General features: G+C 31.9%; 1 long non-coding RNA gene across 1 annotated transcript; it reads right to left on the bottom strand.

Moving 5' to 3' along the window:
- Window positions 1-524: 524 nt before the first annotated feature.
- On the bottom strand, window positions 525-18,148 carry LOC143048272 (uncharacterized). Its single transcript, XR_012969786.1, has 3 exons — window positions 18,041-18,148; window positions 6,077-6,321; window positions 525-1,217 (listed from the first exon to the last, which is right to left on the bottom strand). It is a non-coding gene; the product is annotated as an uncharacterized LOC143048272 (long non-coding RNA).
- Window positions 18,149-26,886: the final 8,738 nt, after the last annotated feature.

Here is a 26,886-nt window from a genome sequence, read left to right as displayed (position 1 = left end):
GAATCGCAGATACACATTTGTTCTTTAAGGTCATTAACAAAGTTTACATTTTAAAGAACTGCATTAAATCGAGTATCAAATATATCAAAGATGATATAATTAAAATGCTGTACATTTTGATTGGAAACATAATTAGTGTGTTAGTGGAAATACACCTGTGTACAATTTAACATTGTTTTTAAATTAGAAATCTAGCGAATGTAAATGCATGTTAAGGGAGCTCGCTTCTCAGTTTCAAAGTAATTAACTTTTCGAAACACTAGTTTATATTGATAGGGGATTAATAAAGGAATCCAAAGAGCAAAACAAATATATAGGTCACCATCCTTTTTTTCGAGATATTGAAATTTTGGCGGGAAAATATTCTCTCTTGACTTTTCATAGCTTTATCATTGACAAGTTTAAGTTCTCAAAAAACTATTAAAAAATAATTAAAATTTTATAAGACTTTTACAGATGGCTTATACATGTTAAAGATTTACAAAAAAAAAATTGGAGGTCAGCGGGCAAATTTTTGCAAGGCATTCAAATGGATAAAACCAGAGGATTCCGAAAATCTGACAAAAAAATCCAAAACATGACAAGCCAGCTTCCTTTACTGCCAAAGAAACGGGGCTTTGGTGGTCAAGTGGTATTAGTAGTGTAACTACTGTGCCACTAGACTTTTAACACTGAGGTTGTGAGACCCGGCAGGGCACATGATAGATGCGTTCAATTCCTTTCTGAAATATCTAGGGTTTCTAGTTTAAATGAATGGACGATGATTTCAAATCACTTAATAAGTCTAGATTATCGAATTTTTTACACATTGATATCGTAAAATATCAGCCGTTAGCCACAGTGTGAATCTTTTTGGCCAGTAAGCGCAGCGAACGAGCTAAACAGTCTCACATTGTGTCGAGCGGCTGATATTATAACAATATCTATATGAAGAAAAACCCGATTATCTGTTTATCGTTCTTTCACAGGTCATATTCGATATATATTGTACGCGATCTTATATATTTGGAAACCATGTTGGTGTATTGTACAACCTATTATACGGTATTGGTGATTTTCATAGTTCAAAGTCGCTGGATGGTTAATAATCGCTAACATCCACTTCATATTAATTTTTAGAAATCACTTATCTGTATGATCTCTCCTCTGGTAATGACATAACACATGTTGATGAAACTCTGCCATTTGTATGATAGACTTCAAAACTTAACACACACCTATCAAGACAGATTATTAGCGATGAAGTACATTGAAACAGCTCTGTCAATCAAATTGAATTCCAAAAATATCAAAAGCCTGTTACAAAATCTGCAATCATAATTATTACATTTTGTGGCGATTGCCAAACTATTCATTGTTCTAGGCTTTGTAATTCTATGCTGAAATGTAATCTTTTCATTTTTAGGCATGGCGTTGTCAGTTTATTTTCTATATATGAGTTTGACTGCCCCTCTTGTATCTTTCGTCCCTCTTTTGAGGCTCAATCGAATGTTCGGAGACATTTTATCATTAAATAGATCATTAACTACAAAAAGGAGAATCGTCTTTTTGGCGAGTAAGCGCAGCGAACGAGCTAAACAGTTTCACATTGTGTCGAGCGGCTGATAGTTTACAATATTGTTACGTAGAAAACCCGATTATTTGTTTATCGTTCTAATACAGTTTTTTTCCCTCTCCTAATGACAGTTTTACGCTTGAAGAAAGCAAGCTTGACAACGTCTCCTCTCACATTGTGACGTCGCTGATAACTTAGCCTCTCACATTGTGACGTCGCTGGTAATGCCTGGTCTCGTTCTTAACCCATGTACGAGATTTACAGATCGACAGAGCAGTGACATAGGCGTAGGGAAGGACGATTAACAAAATTTATCGTCCTTCCATACTCATCTCTCAACTGAGAGAGTTGAAGAGATTTTATTGTTAGTAAAGACTTGGTTAAATTTACTTGTTGCTACAGTTTAACAGTTATATTCATTCTTAGGTATATTACATTTTGTATCTAACTGTGTAAGACCAGGACGGCCTTTTGTTTCTAGGTTGCTTACTTGGCGTCGTAGTTTACCAGATGTGACCATATTATTCCTTTGTATATAAGGAAAGATTTATTATGGTGGTATCATTTTTTAAAGTCTTACAATGGTGTTTCTATGATGGCTTAAGATGATTGGTCTCAGCCAGATGAAATATTGGAGACAGATGCTACTGTAAATAGAAAGATTTTAGTGAGATATGATAATCAATCTACAGGGATGGTTTTGAATTCTGGTTTTACCAGAGAAGCATACATGCAATGTTGTTTAAGAGAAAATGTTTTATGCTGCAAAGTATAATTTTGAAATTAAGGCTGTTCATTTTCCTGGAGTTGAAAACAGAAAAGTAGATATTTTGTCAAGATGGCATACTGATTCAAGATTTGAAGACTTATTTTATGAATTGCCTGTTGTAAGAATTGGTAAATGTGTTGAGAAATTTGTCTATTCATGTCTTTTTCAGTTTACTCATGATTGGTAATTTATTGTAGATTTACAGCTGAATTTGTTGAAAGTGGATCAACAGACATCGTGCAAGTCAGCCTTTGCTCGTGGCACTTTTGAAAACTTTAAAGTTCAGTGGAGGACTTTTTTAACATTTTGTATTTATTTCGGTTTTAAATTTTTACCAGCATCTTTGAATACTGTGTGTTTGTATGCTCAATTTTTGAGCAGGTCTTTTAAATCGGTGTATTATATTACAAATTATATAAATGGAGTAAGATTATTGCATTTGTACAATGATTTGGAGTTTCCTTATCTACAAAGTTTTTCGTTAAAACTTACATTGAAAGGTTTACAGAGATTAAATCCTTATTTACCAAGGAAAGCGCATCCAGTAATGAAAACCTTCTTTCATTTATGGGTAAACTTTACATAGATAAATTCAGCCGTATAAGAAAAGCAAAATGAGAATGTTAAATTTGATGTATGCCTTTTTGTGCTACTTTGTTACATTTCTTGTTTATATAGTGATATTAAGATGATAACACAATATTGACTGTTGTACCCCTATTTTTGACATTTTTACTCTTTGAGTATGTTTGTTTTGTTCATGCATCGTTGACAATGTAATGGAATTTGATGCGACTGTCATACAAGTGAGAGGTTTAGCTAGCTATAAAACCAGGTTCAATCCACCATTTTCTACATTAGAAAATGCCTGTACCAAGTCAGGAATATGACAGTTGTTATCCATTCGTTTGATGTGTTTGGACTTTTGATTTTGCCTTTTGATTTTTGATTTTCCTTTTTGAATTTTCCTCGGAGTTCAGTATTTTTGTGTTTTTACTTTTTATCCTATAACTCCTTTGATTTTAAAACAAATTTATGAGTTTATGGATTTGAATGACAACCAGGATAAAACTTTCTGGAGTTTGTTTTTGTTAGCCTTTTTTATGATGAGTAGAAAATCTAATCTAGTTCCAAATTTAGAAAAAGAATTTGATGAAAAAAAGCAATTATGTAGAGGGGATATTATTATGGAAAATGATGTTTTATTATTATTATTTTGAAATGGTCTAAAACTATTCAGTTTGGACAAAGAAAGTTGAGAATTCCCATTTCTAGTATTCAGGGGAGTATTTTATGTCCGGTTAATGCATACAAGAATATGATCGAAGCTATTCCTGCTGTTAAAAAGAATCCTGCAATTTTTGTAAAGTTAAAAAGGGACGCATCCTACCCATTACTTATAAAGAGTATGAAAGTAAGCTTAGATATTTAATACAAAAAACAAGTCGTAACTCTTTATCTTTCTCTACTCATACTTTTAGAAGATGGGGAGCATCATTAGCTTTTGATGCTGAGGTTTCTACGGAATTAATTCAACTTCATGGAGATTGGCATAGTGGTGCATATAAAAAGTATTTAGAATTTACTTTGGAACAGAAACTGCAAGTTTCGCAAATGATGTCGAAGAGTGTTTCCTTGTTAGGTTACTAATTTAAATTGTTTCTTTGCAGAACCAGGAACTTTTCTGATAGTGTCAGACTCAATCGCAAAATATGTGAAGCTTGAGAATGTAAATGTGTTTGCTTTATGGGGGGCTTACATAAGGGAAATAACCTATCAGCTTAACATCAACAAGGGGAGTATTTATGAAGGTTATAAATGTTTAATTATTCATTGTGGTACCAATGAAATTCATATTTTATCTATTGATCAATTTAAGTCTGCCTATTGTAATTTGATTTCTACTGCTAAGTTGTTGTTTCCTTCTATGGTTATTGCTTTGTCTGGTATTCTTCCTCGTCCTATAGATTGTGAGGAAACGGTCAGATGATTATGGTAGTTAATATGGCTTTGTTGAATTTATGTTTGAGTTATAAAGTAGAATTCAATCATTCGTAAAGATATTTATTGAAATGTGGAAAACCAAAGGTGGAGTTATTTGCTTATAAAGATGGTTGTTTACATCTTAATTGTGAAGGTGCAAGGCAGTTAGGTTTATATTTTAAAAGAAGGGTTGCTCATTTAATTTAGATATGTTAACTTGTCATTTGTGATGATTTTCTCAAGTGGAGTTAAAGGATGAGAAATGGTTGAATTTCATGTTTCTGCCATACTTCCTTTAATTTTTTAGTCTATGGTTGATATTATTTCTTCCATACTAAAATTGGTATAATTTGTATTTTTTTTTCCTTTATATGTAGTGGTATTATTTATTTTGTTTGGTTATGATGTTGTAATGTTTATTTATATTAATATGTACTAATATTTTTAATTTTATATTGCAGGTAAGGTAAGGTAAGGTTTCAGTGAGTATTGTTCACACTGTTGGGTGCTGTTTCTTTTCATATGAGATATGTTTTCTTGTATGGAGAAAAGTTTATGTTCAGGGTTGATATTGTTTCTTCCTTGCTTCCTTTAATTATTTAGTTTTTGCTTGATATTATTTCTTGCATGATAGATTAACAAGCTTAAATTGTGTATTGTTTAGATGTTATTTTAAATTAATTTGCTTAATTCTTTGTTCAACACAGTTGTTTGTTTTAATTTTTGGCGGCCGTTGGCTTGGCGGCTAGCTCATGTGTTTATTCGATCTGTTTGGATGAATATATTTATCATTTCTAATGGTTAGACGCTATATTTGCTCATTAACGTTATTTTTACATGTTTATGTAACTGTCAGTGGTATAGTCGAGTGTTTATCCTGTGCGGTGAAATATATTTGTTTGTCTTGTGTATATATTGTGCCGTAATAAAATTGAGTAACTTTGATTTCGTTTGTGAGAAGCCTGGTAATTGTGTAATTTTTGATTTTATAAAAATGAATAATTACCACGTGAATCACTGTTTACATTTACTCGGAAGAAATTGTTCCGAGTATTCCTTATTTTGATTGGTTAATTTGTTACCTGGATACAGGACGCTCTTATATATTTCTTTGTTTCGGGATTCGCGGTACATTTGAAATTTTTCGTTGAAATTATTTACACTCCCACCCGCCGCATACAACTGTGTTAGTTATGAATTTTATTGTATTTTATGTACTTATTTATAAGATGTGTTTGTATGTACTGTGGTTATCTCATGTGTTTATTCGATCTGTTTGGATGAATATATTTATCATTTCTAATGGCTAGAAGCTATATTTGCCCATTAACGTTAACTTTACATGTTTATGTGACTGTCAGTGGTAAAGTCGAGTGTTTATCCTGTGCTGTGAAATATATGAGAAGCCTGACGTTGAAGTATGATTATTTGACTCCGAAATACTATTGTTTGACACTAAAGTACGGTTGTAATGCTATCTTATCAAACAGCAATGTATTATATCATTTTCAATATTTTTCATGTTCCTGTGTCGCTGAAGACAAATTAAATTTGAAGCAGAATTTATAATTTTAAGTTGATTAATCTTCGTGACTGAGATGGCACATGATGCATAGGAATGAAATTGGAAGGTATAGTATTTATCAGTAAACTTTTACTGAGAACATGCATAATATCAAATGTAGTCTTGTTTATCGAATGCACCAAACACCGTTTACAGAGAAGAATATATAAGATGAATTTAAATATGGTGTTTGCAGGATACTTACAAAAGACATCGGCATTGCTTAACGGCTAGAATAGTTCTAATACATTGGTCCCAAATAAGGTCCATCAATCAAACTTCAAGTTACGAAAGGATGCATCTCACATACATTAATCACATAAACATCATTCACAAAAGATGTTATTTTTAGAAATCACATAGCTGTCCGATCTCTCCTCCGGTAATGACATAACACATATTGATGAAACTCTACCATTTGTATGATAGACTTCAAAACTTTACACACACCTATAAAGAAAAATTAATAGCGATTTGGGTATATTGAAACAGCTGTGTCAATTAAATTGAATTCCAAAAATATTAAAAGCCTGCTACAAAATCTGCAATCAAAATTATTAAATTTTGTGGCGATTGCAAAACAATTCATTGTTCTAGGCTTTGAAATTCTATTCTGAAATGTAATCTTTTCATTTTCAGCCATGACGTTGTCAGTTCATTTTCTATCTATGAGTTTGACTGTCCCTCTGGTATCTTTCGTTCTTCTTTTGAGGGTCAATCGAACGTTCGGAGACACTTTCTCATTAAATAGATCATTCACTACAAAAAGGAGAATCGTAGATACTCATTTGTTATTTAAGGTCATTAAAAAAGTTTACACTGTAAAGAACTGCATCTATTCGAGTATCAAATATATCAAAGATGATATAATCAAAATGCTGTATATTTTCATTGAAAACATAATTATTGTGTTAGTGGAAATGCACCTGTGTCCAATTTAACATTGTTTTTAAATTAGAAATCTAGCGAATGTAAATGCATGTAAACTGCCAAAGAAACGGAGCTTTCGTGGCCGAGTGGTATTAGTAGTAATACTACTGTACCACTAGACTTTCAAGACTGAGGTTGTGAGACCCGGCAGTGCACATGATAGATGCGTTCAATTCCTTTCTGAAATATAAAGGGGTTGCTAGTTTCATTCTGACACAAAAAAAAACCCAAAAAATGCATTAATGTTAACCATGTTAACTAACTTTCAATATAAAGTCTGAAAATTCAAGTTTTCAAACCGTCAATTGAAAAAATCGCTGAAATATTATCATCAATAGTTTTGACAAACCAAACCGTAAAACAGTTTTTTAAAAGGGCACTAGCCATCAAATTGATTTGACTCGAATTCTCATATTCGATTAATAATATACTAAAACGTATATCCAAATTACGTTAAGTCTGAAATAAACAGTTAACAATGCATGTACACGATTATATATATATCAGAATTTCGTGTGTATTTTAGTCTAGACGCCATCTGATTAACTATCGATATGACCTCCGAATATTGCCCATGGTCACATAACCCAATATAAACATAAATATCAATATAAATAACATTGCAACCTCGTTCAATTTGATTTTATAGGTTTGTTTGATTTCATATTATAGGTTGAAAATTAAGTTAGTTAACGTATTCACCTGAATAATAATTTTAATGGATCAAATCAGTCAACGAAAGGGTTCAGCTTTTGACTGTCATATATCCATTAATGCACAAATCAGGATAAACAAATGAAGTAATCTCGTGAACTCTAAAGGGAGCAATGTTGGTTGCATGTTCGGTAGTACATCCTACTATGCATTTAGTAGCTGCGACGGAGTAAGCTACTCCCGCTTTGAATAAATCTGTCAATACAAATTGCATGTTGGTACAGTGCTGATATTTATCAAAGGTACCAGAATTCTAATTTAGTACGCTAGACGCGCGTTTCGTCTACACAAGGCTCATCAGTGACGTTTAGATCAAAAAAGTTATAAAGCCAAACAAGTTCAAAGTTGAAGAGCAATGGGGAACCGAAATTCCAAAAAGTTGTGCCAAATACGGCTGAGGTAATCTATTCCTGGCCTGGGATACGAATATCCTAAGTTTTTAACAAACTCATTGTAACGAATAAACTAATTCTTTATATTGACTTAGCATATTCTTAAAAACAACCTAATTAACTCGTTTTAACAACTTATCTCACTCGTTACAACGACTTAGCTTACTCGTTAAAACGGCTGTACTTCTAAAAGTAAATTAGTCTGCCTGGTAGGTATTGAAGCGATCAAAAATCTAGTCTTAGATGCTTAACAATATTAAAAGCAACTAAAACAAACCTCTGAAAATACGTTGTAAGAAGCTAACGAACAATAAGTTGCATTATGCAAGTGAACAATAAACCAGAAAAATTAGAAAAATGCACCAAACTGATGTTGTACAGCCCTTGGATGGTAGAAACTTCCCAAAAAACGTATGTGGTGTACATTTTTGGTGTTTGACATATGGTGCAATGGTAGAAGGTGTGTGGTTTAATGGGAATGGTGTTCTGATGTAATGTGCGATCGGGAATGGTGTTAAATAATGGTGTACGACATTTAAAACTCTAATATATATCTTATATATATCTTAAATTGTTATCTATTAGTGGCATGCTGTAATCGACTTATTAAACTAGAATGTCCACTGTCTTTTTCTTGTCTTTCTCTATTTAATGTAAACTTAAGAAAAATGGTCAGTGAAAATATCAAATACAGTCAAATATCTCAAAATGTATGACGTTTATTTTGATCTGTCAAACATTTAAACCAAACATACAGCGCAGTTATATTGGCATCAATGATATAACATTAACTGAATCTTCGAATTTATATGTTTTCCTGCTGTCCAAAAAAAATATTGTTGGCAAATTATATAGGATAACACGAAAAGAGACAAAATACAAATCTAAATCGTATAAAGGGGACTACATGAAAGAATATAATATTCTAGTTTCGTATTAATTCATAAATTTATCAACAATACTACCTAACAAATCAAGGCAGTAACAAAGGAGAGACAACTACGCAAAATATGAAATGTAATTATATTAAATCGTATTTCATTTAAGCTAAAATTGCATCATGACTAAGATTTTTTTTTATTTTTGATGTTTTAACGCCATTAGGCCACCGCATTTAGGCTACTTCGTGGCAGCCAGTTTTTATTGGTGGAGGAAGCCGGAGTGCCCGGAGAAAACCACCGACTTTCGATAGGAAAACTGACAATCCTAGTCAATTAGATTGGAATCGAGTGTACCCGCATTAGCGTGGTTCGAACTCACAACCTCAGTGTTGACTGGCTAGTGATTACAGTAGTAACTACTTAGACCACGCGGCCACCGAGGCCCCATCATGACTTAGAGAGGACACACTACGGTAAACAAAACATTTCACAAAACAATTATTCCCTTTTATAAACCGCACCAAAATAACATGGCTTATAGTTGTGTACACAAGACGTTTGTTTAGTCTACAAAAGACTCATCTGTGACGCTCGATTAAAAAAAATGCAAACCTGTGCGATATATAGCAATCTTTTGCGCTACAACGCAAAATCTTTTTATTTCAATTCATCATTAAGTTTTGTATAGATATGGCAATATGTAATTAAAATGCGGTTGTGATTTAGTTAAGAGAAGAACCATAAATGCAAGGCCAAATCATTACTAAATTATAAATATGTTTTTACCTATAGTGGTTTACTTTTATAAATTATTACTCGCATGAAGAGTTGTCTCATTGGCACTCATACCACATCTTCCTATATCTATATAGGAACATGAGGATAAGGGGAAAATTGAAGTGCACTTATACACAAATTAAGAATGATTTTTGCAGCAGAAAATTATTTGAATTTAACAAGAAAATAGATATGGCAATGTCATATTTTCTTTGAAAGGCCAAAATCTTACAATTACGATTAAGAAGATAAGAGCAAAAATAACGTCATACAAAAGAGGGACGAAAGATACCAAAGGGACAGTCAAACTCATAAATCACACATGACACAACATAAAAAACTAAAGAAAAAACAACACGAACCCCACCAAAAACTAGGGGTGATCTCAGGTGCTCCGGAAGAGTAAGCATGCGCAGATCCTGCTCTTTGAAAAGACGGCCTAGACAAATAAAATCCCGTTTGTTGTTAGCTTTCATCCTCACCTGACAAATCTTTCATCAATTGTCCACAAACACTGGCGTCTTATTGAAAATGATCCTTCCTTAAAAGAGATTTTTCCATCACCTCCCGTTATGCCTTACCGCAGACCCAAAAACCTCAAAGATATTCTAGTAACATCCAAAGTATCTAAACAGGAGATATCAACAATCGGAGGTTATAAACCATGCGGAAGGGGAAATTGTAAGTGCTGCAAAGTCGCCAACATCAAAACCCAGTTCGTCAGCACAGTCACAAAGAAAATATACAACATATTTATAACATCAAATTGCAAAACGCAAAATTGCATTTATGTTCTAACGTGTTGAACTTGCAAATTACAATATGTTGGTGAAACAGAAACACCATTTAACATCCGACTAAATAACCATCGGTCATTTTATACAAAAGAAAGGAACTGCCCAATTACAAGACACCTTTTAAAAGCAGGACATGATTTTGAAAACGTCACATTTCAAATCATTGAGAAAAATCAAAATTGGGATACACAAGGAAGACAAAAAAGAGAGAGATTTTGGATGCACCAGTTACGAACTCTTAAACCTGATGGACTCAATGAGATAGACGAAAAAGATTTAAGAGCAAATCAAAACCATAATTATCTTGAAATCATACAAATTGATTTATAGAAATTCATACAATTAATCGAACATCTATGAATGTGTTAAACTTTTATTCCAACTTCATGTAGTCATGCATCCGATTTCACCTTGATAGATGCACACGTATGATGAAGCTAATTTGTTTAGCGAAATATTGCGTATTTCTATTTAAAATCTAATAGAACTTTTAATGTATTTATTAGCGTGTTTAAGTTATATTCTTAGACATTTATATATATATATATATAATTTAAAAGTAAAAAACACAAAAAATCACATCATAAATCGAACATTGTTTCTGTTAGCGCTTTCACCGCATCTCCAGCGGTTCATCAGACAGAATTGTTATCGTTAATAGTAACGACTTGTGACGTTACGTTATAGTAACGACTTGTGACGTTACGTTATAGTAACGTCATGCGGTAGTTGTATATATCTTACGGAATTTTATTAACGGACCGAATTTCACTTCCTATTTAGTGTGGGCTTATAAAGTTCAATAAAATATTGTTCCTTGGCTTCACGCGGAATTTTATCTTCGGTCCACATCTTAAAAAAGGGATATATTTTAAATTTTCCCTTTCCACATCGGTCAAAGTGTTCAGAACAGGGAGAATTTCGAATTGACGGGTCTTTTATCTGCTGTTTATGAACTCTCACTCTATCAATTAGTCTATTTGTTTGACCTATGTAGTTTTTATTACAAGTGGGACAGGTTGCACAATAAATGACATTTTCCGATTTGCAGTTCATGCTTTTATTCGGTTTGATTACTGTGCCGGATTTCAGAGTTTTACTTTGTCCCACTTCTAGCATTTCGCACGTTCCACATCTGGGATCCCCGCATTTTTGTATTTCTGCTACCTTCTGTGTACTGAATTGTGCTCGTGTGAGAAGTTTCTTCAGATTTGGTGCTTGTCGACGGCTCCCAATAAGCTGTGATTTGTCGACAAGATCTTTCATTTTCTCTGATTTGTGAAGAATAGGTAAAAACCCTTTAGCAGAATTTAAGATCTGGTGATTACGTGGATTATGAGTTATAACAAAAGGAATTGATTGTTGTTTATCTTTTTTGTCTTCCCTTGATACTGTTTTTCTTAGTTCAGCGATTGGAATTTTCAATGCATTTTTAATTCCATTTTCAATTAATCTGACTGGGTAGTTTTGTCTTTTTAGATAATTTTTCAATTCCTGTAGTCTCTTATCACGTAACTCCAAATTTATTACTATTGTGCATATACGTCGGGCTAAATTAAAAGGAATATTTCGTTTGGTATGTGACGGGTGACATGACCTAAAATCCTTCGTGAATTCTTTGGAAACACTAATTATGAAGATGGATCCCTGGTACGGAACAAAAAGGGTACTAATCCTCAACCGAATAGGGACAAACATTTAGAAGAATATATTAATTGTTTAAAACAAACCGCCAACACAAATATTGTCGATTCACACGTAAAATCAAATCTGCCGAAGTCTCAACAAAAGACTATAAAGAAACTTCAAAATGATGAATCAATTATAATAAAAGAGGCGGATAAAGGCGGGGGTATAGTGATTATGGACAAAGATCACTACAAAGACATGGTTCTTAATCAACTTGAAGACGGGGTATTCTACCAAAAACTAAATGGAAATAGAGACAAAAGCACAATGTCGAAAATAAGAAAACTAATAAAGGAATATTCTGACAACCTTACCGATAAGGAAAAAGATTATCTTAAAAATTTTGAGGTTAAAACTAGCAATTTTTACGGCCTTCCGAAAATCCACAAATCCAAGGAAATTCAAGACCATGTAGAAAACTGTGATTCTATGTATATCAAAATCAACAGGCCTACTGATCTTAAAATAAGACCGATTATTGCAGGACCTTCATGTAGTACCCAAAGGCTAAGCAACCTCCTTGATATCCTACTTAAACCACTTTGTATAAAAGTGCCAAGTTTTGTCAGAGATGACATGGATTTTCTAAACTATATTCCAGACCGGGTACCTCTTGATACAATACTAGTGAGTTTTGACGTAATAAGCCTTTACACGAACATCCCGCACGAATTAGGATTAAAAGCTGTACAATACTGGTTGGAAAAGTATCTAGATGAAATTCCGGAACGTTTTTCTAAGGACTTCATCATCAAAGGATTAAAACTTATCCTTGAGAACAACTATTTCCAGTTTAACGACACTTATTTCCTTCAAATCAAGGGAACCGCGATGGGTACAAAGGTGGCACCAACATATGCCACTCTGGTTATGGGTTACATAGAAAAACAACTATACGAAAAGATACCTTCCGAATTCGATGAAAACTTCAGACTTTACATTGAAGAAAATTGGAAGCGATATCTTGATGATTGTTTTATTTTCTGGACAAAAAGTGAAGTTGAACTAGATAAATTTCATTCAATGCTGAATGCCTTAAATGAATCAATACAATTCACTTACGATTCCAGCTCTTCAAAACTCCCATTCCTAGACATCAATATTATCAAGGAAGAAGAAGAAATAATAACGGACTTATACTGTAAACCCACTGATACCCATCAGTATTTGGATTTTAGGTCATGTCACCCGTCACATACCAAACGAAATATTCCTTTTAATTTAGCCCGACGTATATGCACAATAGTAATAAATTTGGAGTTACGTGATAAGAGACTACAGGAATTGAAAAATTATCTAAAAAGACAAAACTACCCAGTCAGATTAATTGAAAATGGAATTAAAAATGCATTGAAAATTCCAATCGCTGAACTAAGAAAAACAGTATCAAGGGAAGACAAAAAAGATAAACAACAATCAATTCCTTTTGTTATAACTCATAATCCACGTAATCACCAGATCTTAAATTCTGCTAAAGGGTTTTTACCTATTCTTCACAAATCAGAGAAAATGAAAGATCTTGTCGACAAATCACAGCTTATTGGGAGCCGTCGACAAGCACCAAATCTGAAGAAACTTCTCACACGAGCACAATTCAGTACACAGAAGGTAGCAGAAATACAAAAATGCGGGGATCCCAGATGTGGAACGTGCGAAATGCTAGAAGTGGGACAAAGTAAAACTCTGAAATCCGGCACAGTAATCAAACCGAATAAAAGCATGAACTGCAAATCGGAAAATGTCATTTATTGTGCAACCTGTCCCACTTGTAATAAAAACTACATAGGTCAAACAAATAGACTAATTGATAGAGTGAGAGTTCATAAACAGCAGATAAAAGACCCGTCAATTCGAAATTCTCCCTGTTCTGAACACTTTGACCGATGTGGAAAGGGAAAATTTAAAATATATCCCTTTTTTAAGATGTGGACCGAAGATAAAATTCCGCGTGAAGCCAAGGAACAATATTTTATTGAACTTTATAAGCCCACACTAAATAGGAAGTGAAATTCGGTCCGTTAATAAAATTCCGTAAGATATATACAACTACCGCATGACGTTACTATAACGTAACGTCACAAGTCGTTACTATAACGTAACGTCACAAGTCGTTACTATTAACGATAACAATTCTGTCTGATGAACCGCTGGAGATGCGGTGAAAGCGCTAACAGAAACAATGTTCGATTTATGATGTGATTTTTTGTGTTTTTTACTTTTAAATTATATTTTCTGTACCAAGGACTTTTTATTTATCAAAATATATATATATATATATATATATATATGTCTTAGACATTAGACACTCTTAGACATTTATATAATTTTAATTCAGTAACTGTATCAGTTTATTTTCACAAACTGATCCACGCTTAAATAGATTGAATGTTGATTGTTGCTATTTTTAGACATTATATATATATATATATATATTTTATACTGCAACTAGATGTGTTTATTTCCTAAATATAGTATATTTGATCATGGATCACTTTTTTAGCAATTAGAGGTTCATTAAGGGATGACAAAAATTAGTTTTACAATTTTGATAGCTACCAATGTTTTAGTTTAAATTGCAGTCTAAAAACGAAATCAGGTCTATGTCAGGAAAATATAAAGTTTTGTTGTATTCGGCACAAAACTGTTGAAGGGCTCCTATGCAAGTTAATACTCCAAAAAATACTGAGTTCAACTATCTCCAAAAAGAACAAATAGTGATAAAAATCCTGACCACATGCACACTTTCAATATATGTTCAAACAGACATCAACATGAAACTTTCTAGTATTTAAACTGTATGAGTAGTTAAACTGAATAACTATACATCCATAATTAAACAGAAGGACAGACGAACGGACACTGATAAATAAAAGCCAACGAACTTTTAGTTGCGGGGGCATACAAATGTGGTGTATGTTTATATTCGGAGACAAATAGAATTTACGATAACATTCAAGGATTACCGAATGATTTTCTACATGTCTTTTTACAAGTTTTGCTCCTTTCAACTTTGACTATAATTATTTATATGTTATCGATTTATCATTTAAATAGGATTCATGTGTATATTGAATTGACTGCAACCAGTCGGGTTGATATTGATTATCAAATAACGAATAACAAACGTGCAGCTGACTTCATATACATGACAATATATCTGTTTTACATAACTTCTAATTGTTTCGGGATGTGCAACTTTTTTTTCGAGGTGGCATGTTATCAGTTTCAATGTTCTCAATTCAAAAACTTATTATTGTATCCACAACAGGAAAATTCGTTTATTTATTCTGTGTAGAAATCTGTTTTTGTTGGTATAAATATTCTCTTTTCCTTCGTTTTTTATTTATAAAAAAAAACTATATTTTAAGTTGCCGATGAGTCTTTGCATTTTAAAACCAAAGTTTTTGTTTTATTGTCTTGATAACGAAGTGTGGGCATTTTCACAAAAAGGAATATGTAGATAGATATAAAATATGAGTCTTCTTTTTATTTCTTTAAATTATAGCATGTATCGGGTTTTTTTCAAAGCTCAATGAAAAAGCATACATGCGGCTTGACGTATAAATTATGTTTACGTACATTGTACCATAAGTATCACATGTGATGGGCTGTGATCGAACATGATTAACATTTTATTAACTCCCGTTTGACAGGTGAAAATTTCAATTAAACGTGATATGCATTCGAAATATGAATATATAACTTGTGTAACACTTGTCGAGTTTCTCATACATTTATTAATTATTGATATCTGACGTAAATAAAGTATATATGTTGAATATTATTTTGAAGTATGGTTCATGACTGTTGTATAATGGTATAATAACAAAAATACTGAACTTTGAGTAAAATTTAAAATGTATTCTCTGATCAAATGGCAAAATCAAAAGCTCTAACACATGAAAAGAATAGATAACAACTTATGTTAAGCCGTTGTGGAATTTATTCCCTATGCATTAATACTGATAAATCATTTATTAATATTAAATTTAATTTTCTTTAATATGAATCAGTCGAATTTTTAATATTAACCCTTTCCCTTTAACACCGGTACAACTTGCTGGTGAAGCCAATTTTAAGATATTTTTGGGGCATTTAGCTTGTTCCATCGCCATTTGCTGACGTATAGATGTAGTTTATGGTTAATGTGCAATAAACGTTTATTATTATCAGTTTATAGTCAAGTCGCCTCTTACTGATGGGTAATTTTTCGAATTTTGTAGAATATTTTCAAAAAAGTGCAAAGAAAACTGCTCCTTTTTAGCTGATTTATGACTTTTTCAATAACTATGTAGTGACTTTTTAAGGAATAGTATTAACATAATAGATCTGACTTGTACACTAGTTGAAAGTGTAATTTTTAGTGTACCAAAGCAGTCACAAACTTGAAATGCGCTTAAAATCCGAAGTCATTTCTTAAAGATTTTATGGGAAATAGATGTAACAAAACATGGATTCGTAAATTTTGGGGTATGATAAAGTTGAAAACGCTTTTGTTTAAATAGAGGAACATGTATATTCCAATGAAAAAATGACATTCTAAAGAGTGGATTCCTCCTATATTTGCCTACAAATCATGCTTTTGACAACACAAATGTATCATGTGAACACATAATTTCTAAAAGAAAACAAACTGGGTGAGTATTTTTTATATTTTTATTTTTTTTTCATTTCTTGTAAGGTAGACTTAAATTTCAATATATTCTTGACGATGCCGGTGGCGCAGGTGTATGCTGACCTATCCGAAAGCGGAAAGATTGCGTGTTCGAATTTCACTGTCGGAGTTGGAAAAATCATTTCCTATATTAAATGTAACTTAACTTAACTTTACTTTCAATTTCAAAATGAAAACCTAAGTAATGGTTATTAAAGAGAGTGTGTGCCAAATTTCCCCCCCCCCCTCCTTTTTTACCCCATTTGCTCAATCAGGCTCGGTCCAGGGTGTGTCTGATCAAGTTAGCATTGGTTTAATGAATTTTCCCTTGTAAAAACAAAATTTAAGGGATCTTCCTGCCATATTATGTGACCATACATCAAAGTAAGGTTGAAATCATACAAAAAGTATTTGAGTTAGCATCAGAAAACCACTTTCCATCAAAACCTTACACTATAAGCGCAACAATATGTCTCTGCACGACTTTTTGACCAAGGAATTCGTATTGTTTCACTTTTTCTCCAACAGTAACGTGACTTTTGGAAATATACCACGTGAGCAAAAACGGACAAATTATCTTCAAACTTTATTTTCTCAAATATTCAACCAAGTATCTTTCAGTTGAGCCCAACATGGCATGTGCATGACCATTGATTCAAATGCAGTATTCATTTGAACTTTGATAGTGTCTTTTCGATGAATAAAGGTCTAAAATGCCTGAAAGGGAAAGGGTTAAGCCAATTGATAAATATGTTTTAATATTAAAAAAATTGCCATTTTTGATATTAATAATAGGTTTTATTTTCTAATATTAAAAATCATCTTTTAATATTAACAACTCGATTTATTGATATTAAAAAATAATATTTAGTATAAAAAATAGATCCTAATTAATATATTTTTTAGTCAAATACCATTGTTATTCTCTATAATTTTCGAGACCTTCCTTCAACTGCGGACCAACTACTGGTATGCATTCATTTTGCTGAAATTTCAAAACATGATAAACAATGCAGTTATGCTTTATTTTGGTGTTTTCATAATGTAGTATCTGAAATATAAAGCTTAAATATTTTTGACGATCAATTGTACACACTCATTAGGACCAGTTCTGCCCAAACTTCCGTTCATGTTTCGTCACTATTTTTCGAAGATTTAAGACACTTTAATATGTTTAGGATAAAAAGAAACATTTATTACTTTTATCATTGTTTTTGCGTTTCTTTTGGGTTGTTTTTACGTGAAATTAGAACACAATAAACACGAAATTGTCGTTTTCAATTGTATTTTAACGGCGATTTTATGTGTAGGCTAGTTTGAGTGATACCTACTTACGTCTTTTCTTAAAACCCTTTGTTTAAATCTGATAGACTATAAACTAGGTGAGATCGCCATTATTCTCAATTGTCGCTTTTTTTCTCTGTAAAATATAAACGAAATCAAATTATCAAGGAATATACCATTCATCAAACAAATGATCAACGTGTTTTTGTTTTGTTTTGATATCTCTTTTTTTAAATTGCAATAAACACTCATCAATGAACTAGTATATGCACGATTGATTTTGTAGAGTAGTGTCTGAAACTTTAAACATCCATATCCTTCTAAATGTTAATTTGTAAAATCGTTGAACCATTTTACGTTAAGATCTCGTTAATATGTTTAACACTATTATAAGGTTATATGTTTAAATTTTAGATATATTAATGTGCGTACATTACAACATTGCTTTTTAACTATTTGGGGGGGGGGGGGTTGGCGTAGAGATCTGTATTTTAAATAATACATCTTAATTTTTAACTATTTTTATTTTAGTTCACAAAAATTCACTCCATAATACAAAAATCAGTTATATGCGCTTTATTAGAGAGAACAGTATTTTTTTAATTATCAAATGTTCTTAATATCTTAAAGAGGTATAATTCAGAGGGGGGAAATCACAAACACGAAAAAAGCGAAACTTGCACCAGCTGCAATTCATGTATTTCCAGCCATGACAGTATTTGTCAAAATGATGCAATCTGAAAAAAACACATGTTCGGTAAATATACAAAAGACAACTATTCTGATATTTAAATATCTAAGATCGTGGACAATTGTCGCTCAAATCTGTTAACAACTTTTTGTTAGAAACTTGATATTAACATTTTCCTGACGTAAACACGAATTTAGACAACAGCTGTTTATTCATATTTAAATACTCGGCAATCTATATGATGAAAATGCCGGCAACTTATTTTTCTTTAAGAGTTGATCAATGATTTGGATTTTTTTTACAGTTCTTGAAACATCCTTAATTCCTGATGAACAACTTATTATGAATGCTTTGGTGTAATTTGTGCGACTGATTATATTAGCCCCTTAAGAGTTTCAAATGTCAAATTCATTACTTATAATGCAGATATATGCACTAGTGGTAATAATTCGTTTTCAGAAACTTCATTCTTTTATAATTTCTGACGTTCAATTTGAATTACATGTTGGTGAACACGCTTTCAAAAATATCTAGCTGTTAATTAAGTTAAAGAAAACGTAACACGTCTCAAGCTTAACGTTGCTTTTACGTTTGATTTGATAGTTTGGCTGAAAACTCCTAACGAAGCTTTAAGAAAATTGATGTCAAAACACAATCCATCATAACTGATTCATCCTAAAATCAAGCATCGCTGAAATTTAGTAAATAATTTCGACAAATTAAGCGACTTTCATTCCATATCAGAAAATATCACTCAAAAGTAAGTTCAAATCAATCGAATAAAAACTCACTCACATTGCAAGAAACTAAAAACCAACAACATTCAAATGACACACAGCATTAAGCAATTCTCAACACAAAAAAAAAATATACTGTTATAAAAGATTGGTTTAGAGTTGGATGTTTTCCATGTAGACATAACCATTTCTTCATTTTGCATTTAGAACAGTTTCCTTTTTATCATTATAACGATACAAAGACTGAGGAAATCACATGAACTCTGAATGGAGCAATACTAATAGCTGGGACGTATGGAACGCCGGAACTGTCTTATAGTGTAAATATTTAATGTGTTCTGTCACTTTGTCTTTACGTCCTGTCGTTTCTTCTTTATATTATGTGCAAATGTCTATAGTTCTTGACACGGCATCTCTGTGTTATGTCAAATTAGTTATTTGTTTGTTCAAACAGTAGTATTATATGTCATTACTAAACTTTGTTGTGTACCATAGGCATTACATCATGCTTTTACTACTATATATTCTGTGAATACTTCGAAACTTTATGATCAACCACCTTTACATTCTCTCATATTTTACCTATGTTCTGTCTATTCTTCTTTTACGTAAGTCAGTTAAAAATTGCGTCCTGCCTCAAGTGTTATTGTTATGCCGAATGTTCTAAAGGTTTTGTTTTGATACACCTTTGTTCTATGTAAACCTCATGATATTATAGTCTTTTGGCGTTATGTTGTGTTAATACATATGTATCTCCAGTGAAAAACACAACACATCATGGTATAGTTCCTATGCGTTTTGCCGAACAATTGATACTCTCTGTGAGCATTCATTACGTCATGTGCAAATGCCATTTACATTATGTGCAAACAACTTATACGTTTTGTGCAATTCTCGTTTATCTTATGTGCAAACATCGTTTACCCTATGTGCAAACATAGTTTACCTTATGTGCAAAGACCTATTGCGTTATGTGCAAATACCTATTAAGTTATGTATAACAACTACATCATTATGTGCAAACACTATTACGTTATGTGCAAATACCGCTTACATTATGTGCAAACACCATGTAAGTTATGTGCAAATGCCTATTACATTATGTCCAAACATCTATTACGTTATGTGCAAACACCTATTACGTTATGTCCAAACACCAATTACGTTATGTGCAAACACCTATTACATTCTGGTAAACGCTTTTTTGACATAGATTTATAAAAACAAAACGCATCAGTGATATACACTTTGAAAATTAAGAAAATTATAAGTTTTAGCTTTCTAAAAAGCTCTGAATTACTTCGTTGTATTCTTTTTCAAGGTAATATCCATTGGATGCTGAATGTGAACTGAAGGTTATATATGTGCATCGGGATGTTGATTTAGTATTGGAAATGTAGTATTTTTATATATTGATTGATATAAAAATGTTATATAAATATTTAGTTTTTTGTTCTATTTAAAGAGTGTGCGTTATACATCCATTCTTTTTATATTTTGTTCACTTTACTTGTTGAAAATTAAAATATTTACAAATATATAGACACGATTCTCGAGGTGTGTCTCTCTGGATGTATGCCTAGATTGACAAAAGTCATAAAATACATTTAATGCATTTTTGAAAACATTGTACAGGAACATTTTTAGCAAACAAATCGTGCATATTGCAGATTAGCAATGCATATAAACACTTATTAATGATTGATATTTCAATTTTCAATTTCAGAGTGTAATATATATGCATAATAAAACGACCATGAATTAATAACATTTGATCTGAAATATAATACACATAGTTAAATTTCCGGCATTTGATGGCTTAATATCCTCGGAAGAGAACAGTTTGTAATTATTTATCGCATTTAAGCCACTAGTTGTTGCTAAATATCAGCCACATCATAAAGCAAACAAACAGAAATTATATGTGACAATTTATTATTTCAAGATGGCGTGTATATAGACTGAAACTAAAACTGTGTCCTGTTCTTCGAAGCAAGAAAAGCTACATGTAAAAAACAAAATGCAACCTCATTTCTTTACGGAAAATGTGAACGGAAAATAAGTTGATTTAAAAAAGAAGACGTGGTATTATTGCCAATAAGACAATTCTCCACAAGAGACCAAAATGACACAGAAATTAACAACTTTAGATCACCGTACGGCCTTCAACAATGAGCAAAGCCCATACCGCATAGTCAACAATAAAAGGCCCCGAAAAGATTATGTAAAACAATTCAAACGAGAGCACTAACGGCCTTATTTATGTAATGTTCTCTTTCATCTGCACCAAGCGGGTCATTTCATAGGTCGCCATATCTTGCATACATATTCATAACATATGGTTTTAGAAGGCGGCGAATTACACTTATGAATTATAGACTTTTGACAAGGTCAACACATTATATATGTGTCTATTCAGATGTTATTGACCGAGGACGAAGATATTTTCCCGCCACCTCTTATCTTGTATTTGTTTTTTTGAAGCAGCAGGGAGTTGTGGAAAAACTGAGCCCAGAGCCCCCTCTTAATCAAACTGCTTATAGAACCAACAAACGCAGATCCATTCTTTTCAAAATTCTGGTTCCGCCACTGGTCATGGAATAGGAAATCAAAAAGAGAAAAACAAATAGGTCCGTTTGTTTGTTTATCTAATGATATTTTAATAAACAACTTCTCTATTCATTTTACATCGGATGACCGTGAGGGCATTAATGTGTATTGCTGTCGCCTAAAATTACCATTAGTAACCTTCGTTTTGAGATTGTAACCGATCTATAAACATGATAATAATAAATACGCGGACGTTATCTAGTGCAAAATTACATTCCTTATCACTTGTTCTTAATTCATTTCAAATGGATACTCCTAAAAATATATTTTTTTGAACATAAATTAATGATATGAAAATGTCGTTAAACTCGTTAGAAACATAAATAAAGTAAAAAATCTTTAATATTTATAAGAACGTTTGCAATCTCCCATGCAGAGTTATCTGTCTTTGTTCCTTCTTTCTGCGTGCTGGAAAAAATGAATGCCCACTCAAATTCAATCTATCAGAAATCTATGCAATATAATGATATACAAATGGATAAAAATTATATATACCTATAACTGTAATTTACAAATATTAAAATAATGTATAACAAAAAAAAACACCAGAGTTTACTGATTTGTATCACTTCTACGATGAGGTTGAATTTATCCTCCACGCACAGAAAAAATATATATCTGTACTTTAACGTCACTTTCAGGTAAAGAGATGTGATTTGGTTTTCTTAGACAAGTGCTTGTGACCGTCCACTAGAACTTGCGGTTCAGTACTTCAGTACTTTGATTAATATCTTCAACCTAAAGATGTTCTCAAAAATTGATAAAACATAACAAGGGTTTTATATTTTTTATAAATGTCTTGTTATTTTTATTTTATCTTGATTCATTTTGAGAACTCAAACCGTATCAATAACATACTGCACATTTAAAGATTTTTGAAAACTGGGAGTTAGCTGGCAATTGTTTCATGGTGCTTTAAACGGATGAATAAGAGGGTTCCGAAATTCCAACAATACAAAACATGACTTTCTTAATTTATAATTGGTAGCAGGAAAATTAAAAAAGAATTTAAGCCTTCCCTTTCGTGTTAAAGTCTTCACAGTTTTCTTTTCGTTATATAGGTGATTTTATTTTAAGAATTTTGACTAAATATGTTACGTCGATTTCAAGGCGAACAAGATTGCATCAATTCAAGATTGTTACCGCACTTTGAGGATAATTTGGATTGAATCATATGAACTTCATGCCTCGCAACCTATTAATAAAAAAACCGTTTCGCTTTAACAGTAGCCGAGAAAAGGGGGACCGATATATCTAAAAATGGCAATATTTAACGGAAACTGTCAAAACATATTTTAGAATGATAACATTTAGATCCAAAAGAATATATTTGTATGAAATTTTATATTTTTTAACAGAAAATTTCTTAAATAATGATGTACAGTAAATCCCTTTTATGAACATTTGGCTTAATTGTGTATTTAGCTATATTTATCGAACCATTCGCGTTCATAACTAAACGCATCGAAGCTTACCGTTTATACCGTATATCCCGCAATAATATTCATTGAATTTATGACTCTCCGTTCGGAAAATAGGTTGATGTTTCTAGTTTATACGACGATATTCGTTGAAATATTGAACAAAAAGATGAATTTATATCAACAGGCCGTACGGTGACCTATAGTTGTTTTAATGTCTGTGTCATTTTGGTCTTTTGTGGATAGTTGTCTCATTGGCAATCATGCCACATCTTCTTTTATATATATCAACAATTGTGGAATAATGTATTGATTATAAATGTACTTTGTCGGTAAACGTGAAATTTATTTGTACGAGCTTTAGAAACAGGACGAAAAGCGAGGCTTACCGAATTTTCTCCTGTTTTGCAGCGAGAACTAATACATTTTATATTTCTGACAATGTACATATATTGTTTACAATTTACACCTAATATTTGAGCATAAGTTATTTAAATCTTAACCATTGTCTTTGATTTTTACAATTATTGAAACGCGGACTCGAAGAAAACCCCGAAATGAAGATTACCCAGAGAAAAATATATTACCGATTGATCAACATGGTATCGGGTAGCTGGAAAATTTATTTGTACATGTACAAACAAAGCAAACAAAAATTTTGTTTATCTGTTATTTGTATACAATTATAACTAGCTAATTGCAGGATAAAAGCGAATTACTTAACTGTAACCATTTTTTTTTAAACTGGTGAAAAATTAAATGGGGTAGAAAAATAAATAGATTAGATGACTATGCGGTATGGGTGTTTTGTTAAAGGCCATACGAAGATCTATATATTGTTATTTATTTCTTTGTCATTAGGTCTCTCGTGGAGAATTGTCTCATTGGCATTCATACCACATCTTTTTTTTATAGATAGTCAGGTTTTTTCTGAAATTCAAAAGAAAAATTATGTTAAGATGACCATTTTAGCAACGAAATTATTTATTTATTCTTATAGACAACAAAATAAACGATATGCATATCACTTATAAAAAAATAATAGAAGAAAACATTTCAATTTACTATAATATTTATTTTTTTGTATCGTTCTTGATGACACGGTTCGAAAAGTTACCGGACCAAATACGGATAAATGAAAGTCATTATCTGGAGTTTCAAGTTGCGGGATTTAATTTCGAGTATGGCCAGTGAAGGTGAAACAAGGCTGATAACCCTTTCATTCATAAAAAAAATATGTGTATGCGTCATTTTTGTAGATTACAGGATAATGCAGTTTTTAATATGAAAAAAAAATCTTAAACATTTGTAGGATTCCTTAGCTGCTACATGAATCGTGGGAGACGTCATTACATTTGTAGCATTAATCTAGTACACGTTTCTCGCTAGATGAAAACCCTACTTGAAGGGTAATAACAAATCATCCTGGTCTCTTATGAAGAGTTGTCACACTAGCATTCGTACCACATCTTCCTTTTTATATCGTATTGTTCCTTTCGGTTGCACCTCTTTAAAACTAAAGTCGTGTCTGTATATTTGTTATAATTTTCAACAAGTAAAGTAAACAAATTTTCAAAGCATGGATGCATAACGCAAACTCTTGCGTAGAGCAAAATAATTTCCCATAAAACTAGATACATTGTATGTATATAGCATTTTTACACCAATCAATATAATTAATATAAAAATCCACAGTTTGTTAGAAAGGTCAAACTTTTAATTTTCTTCATTTTCAAAATGCATATCATTGATGCGTTTTGTTTTAATCTGTGTCAAAAAAGCGTTTACCAGAACGTAATAGGTGTTTGCACATAACGTAATAGGTGTTTGTACATAACGTAATAGGTGTTTGCACATAATGTAATAGATGTTTGGACAAAATGTAATAGGCATTTGCACATAACTTACATGGTGTTTGCACATAATGTAAGCGGTATTTGCACATAACGTAATAGTGTTTGCACATAATGATGTAGTTTTTATACATAACTTAATAGGTATTTGCACATAACGTAAAAGGTGTTTGCACATAAGGTAAACGATGTTTTCACACAGGGTAAACGATGTTTGCACACAGGGTAAACGATGTTTGCACACAGGGTGAACGATGTTTGCACATAAGGTAAACGAGGTTTGCACAAAACGTATTAGTTGTTTGCACATAATGTAAAAGGCATTTGCACATGACGTAATGAATGATCACAGAGAGTATCAATTGTTCGGCAAAACGCATATGAATTATACCATGATGTATTGGGTTTTTCACTGGAGATACATATGTATAAACAAAACATAATGCCAAAATACTATAATATCATGAGATTTACATAGAACAAAGGTGTATCAAAAAAAAAGCTTTAGAACATTTGACATAACAATAACACTTGAGACAGGACGCAATTATTAACTGACTTACGTAAAAGCAGAATAGACACAGCATAGATAAAATATAAGAGAATGAAAAGGTGGTTGATCATAAAGTTTCGAATTATTCACAGAATATAAAGTAGTTACAGCATAATGTAATGCATATTTTACACAACAAAGTTTAGCAATGACATATCATACAGTTGTTTGACCAAACAAATTACTAATTTTACATAACAAAGAGATGCCGTGTCAGGAAATAAAGGCATCTGCACATAACATAAAGAAGAAATGACAGGACGTAAAGGCAAATCGACAAAACACATTAAATATTTACACTATAAGAAATTGTGCGTCGTTCCATAGGGACGGGATAAGCCAATCCTGCTTTGCATCAATCTGTCAATTGTAAATGTACGTTGGTAAAAATGCTGTCCACCTTTTTTCTCCTATTTTGTCGACATTTCTGATTTTTCTAATACAGATATAAAATAAGGCCATTGAAATGATCGTTGTCTTGCATTAAATTAGTTTTTACTTTTTTCCATATATGTTTGATCCTTCCAGATATCTGATCTAACATAACACACACCTGCTATAAACTTATCCATGCATTTTTCCTGCTTCATTTGAAGAAACGTCATTTACCATAGAAAATACCTTATCTCAAATTAATTTTCAACATGGTCATTTTTTTTATTTGCTGTAATTAAGCTTTAGGGAATATATAGTAGCCCACACCAAAAATGCAGTTTTGTTTCCTCTCTTGATTTTATAATGAATTGTCTGTAACTTGAAGTTTACACATTTTCGGGTGTTAAAATAAAGGACCATTTTGACAAACCATGAACGGTAAAATTTACCATTTTTTAAAACCATGGTGTGTGTTACGTAGACATCTTCTTTCATTTTTATGTTTTAAAATTTGATAATTTTTCCTAAATCATTTTACACATGTTTGAAAGTTTTAACAATTATAAGACGAGTACAAAATGAGGTTTTAATTTTAAGAAATGCTTTTTCAAGAAGGATGTCCATGCCGTTGACTATTATTATATGATAATTTTTAAC

Source organism: Mytilus galloprovincialis, chromosome 1 (assembly GCF_965363235.1).
Source record: "Mytilus galloprovincialis chromosome 1, xbMytGall1.hap1.1, whole genome shotgun sequence".
NCBI lineage: Eukaryota > Metazoa > Mollusca > Bivalvia > Mytilida > Mytilidae > Mytilus > Mytilus galloprovincialis.
This window is presented reverse-complemented; position numbering and strand designations above follow the sequence as displayed.